The sequence below is a fragment of the Ailuropoda melanoleuca genome, chromosome 19 (genome assembly GCF_002007445.2).
Source record: "Ailuropoda melanoleuca isolate Jingjing chromosome 19, ASM200744v2, whole genome shotgun sequence".
Lineage (NCBI taxonomy): Eukaryota > Metazoa > Chordata > Mammalia > Carnivora > Ursidae > Ailuropoda > Ailuropoda melanoleuca.
The window spans coordinates 2,866,497-2,868,990 of NC_048236.1; the positions used below are offsets into that span (position 1 = coordinate 2,866,497).

The 2,494-nt window shown below is 61.7% G+C and overlaps 1 protein-coding gene across 1 annotated transcript in view; it reads left to right on the forward strand.

Moving 5' to 3' along the window:
* Nucleotides 1-2,494, forward strand: part of SLC29A1 (solute carrier family 29 member 1 (Augustine blood group)) — a 16,249-nt gene that overhangs the window by 3,286 nt on the left and 10,469 nt on the right. Inside the window, 1 exon segment of the mRNA XM_034647985.1 lies at nt 2,307-2,416. The gene's annotated coding sequence lies outside the window, so the exon portion shown is untranslated.

The following is a 2,494-nucleotide window of genomic DNA, read 5'->3' on the forward strand; positions in this document are numbered from 1 at the left end:
GGGGGGCGGGCTGCGGACGCGGTCCGGGGCGGGCCCAGCGGAGGGCGGGTTTGAATGTGCTCGGGCGTGCGCGGGAAGCCGCCGAGAGGGCGCGCGGATCTCGGCGCGGTAGGACTCCTTCCTAGCAGGTGCTGCCCGGGCCGAGGGGGCCGGGGGGCCGAGGGGATCGGGGGCGGAAGGCGCCTCTTCCCGCCGCCACGAGGGCAGGGAGGCCGGGCCTGGCAGCTACGCGGCGCGCAAAAGGAGCGCCGCGTGGGGGCCCCGCTTCCCCCGCGCGGAGCGTGCGGAGCCGCGCTGCACGTGGCGCGCCGGGGCCGGAGCGCGTGGGGACTCTGCGGAGATCGCGACCTGAGCGGGGCGTGGGCGGCCTGGCTCCTGGGCCTGAAACCGGCTGTCGCCGAGCTGACCTCCGCAAGGGGCGGGCGAGTAGATGGGTAATCTCGATGAATCTTGTCGGTGCAGAAGAGGGGCCGCGCCTGTAACTGCGCCGGGTGGGGGGAATGGTAATGAGGGCACGCAGCTTGAAGGCGAAGGAGCTGTCTGTTCCTCGCCTCCCCTTCCTGGGCGCATCCTCATTTACTCCCAGAGAGGACCCTTCCTTAACTCAGAACCCCTGGTTTCCTTCGGGGGGGGCGGGAGCAGGGGTGGGTAAGGGCTGGTCTCAGCCCTGCCTTTCACCCTTCTTGCGGCGGCCCCTTTGCGCATTCCTCTCAGTAACGTCCCACTTGTCCTTCTGCCTGTTGAGCTCTCCGTGCCAGGATGTGTGTGTTATTGGGAGAGGGGGGTTGCCTTACACCTGAAGCTCTTTTCAGGCTGGAGATGACCTCAGCCGCCACCCTATTTTTCCCATCTCCCAATATACAAGGCTAGCTGAGAAGCAGCCTTTATACCTACCTCCCCACCCCAGAAGGGGGCTAGAATAAGCTGCACATTGAGTTGGAATTCCAGTGCACCCATTCACTAGCTCTGTGACATTAGACAAGTGACTCAACCTCTCTGAACCTCAGCCTCCCCCATCTCTTCAATGGAGACAATTTAGTACTAGCTTATGGGTGGTTGTGAGGGCAAGAGGGGCTATCTGCAGGTAGTGGCTGGCCCCACACACCACCCCAGGGAGTAGAGAATGGGATGCTACCGCAAGGGTGTGTCTAGAAGCTGGGGTGCATTAGAGGTGCTAGGGGTGGGGAGGTGCTCGGTGTGGTGGTTACTTTCAGGGCTCCATCCTGGCAGGCCAGGGCATGGCTGCAGGGTCACCAGATGCTCTGAGCTGGTATCAAATCCCTGGTTGCTTCTGGGCAAAGGCAGGCAAGAACAAAATACCTGGGCTGGCCAGCTGAGTGTCAGGATGTGGGCAGGAGGAGAGGCTCCCCTGGAGTTGAACTGTGCCTAGGACTGAGGTGGGGACGGCTGCGAACATGAACAGAACGTGGAAGGGTAGCTGGGGGAGAGGGCGGAAATGAATATTTGCCCCAGCCTCTGGCAGATATTACTAAGGAAGGGGAGATACTCTATTCTCTCCACCCCAGCTCCCATCTGGGTTGAAGCTGTACCAGTTCTTTTACTGCCAGGAATCTTGGCTGTGGGGGCGACGGGGTGGAGCACGGGGTGTGCTGCGGTGTGAAGCTGGGAGCTCCCCTCCCTGCTACCTAATAGCAAATCTGAGTCTTGAGCCTTCTCTGCCTACCCGCCAGGGCAGAGCCTTCTTGCCCCCATCCTTCTTGAAAACATAAAAACTATTGTTCACCACTGTCTGTCCCCAGTGCCTAGAACAGTGCCTGGCTAGCACGCGGAGGTCCTCTGTCAATATTTGTTGTAAAGATGAATGGGAGACGCCCTCTGCCTCCATCTGGAGGCGTGTGGGTGTGCTCCTCGTGTCCCCACCCTACAACACCCTAGAGCCCTGCAACCAGGTGTGGGCTGGGGGACCAAGGAAGGCCTGTGGAGAGTCGGAGTTCACCCAGGGAGGGGTTGAAAGGAATTGTGGGGAGGGGTAGAAAAGCCCATTATGGGTGTTGGGGGTCCCTGGCCGTGTATGTCCGGTATGTGGTCCGCGTCTGCCTGTCTCAGGCTGGGACCTGGAACGCTGGCTGTACCTGTGAGCTGCCCCACCCCCTCAGCTCCCCTACAGAGACTGCGGCGTCTCTTATCTGCCAGGCTAGCTACAGGAGCGGTTTTTATCTCCTGGTTGTGTGTGTCTGTGTGGAAGAGGCTTCTCAGAATGGGGCCAATCCCTCCCACAGCAAGGCCTGCGGGGTTCTCTCCCCATCCGCCCTCTGCCACTTTATTCATTCTGGACCCTTCCCCAGGGGGAGCCCATGGACAAGGCCTGCTGCCAGAGCCTGAGCTAAGACCACCTCCCAGGGACTGCCCAGGCCCCCTCCGCTCTGACCCTTCTGCTGGCAAGTCTGGGCATCCGGTGAGTGCTGGCCTGGGCCGGGCCCGGGTGGGTGGGGAAGCCAGTCCTCACCCCAAAGAGCAGACCTGGCTCCAGGGC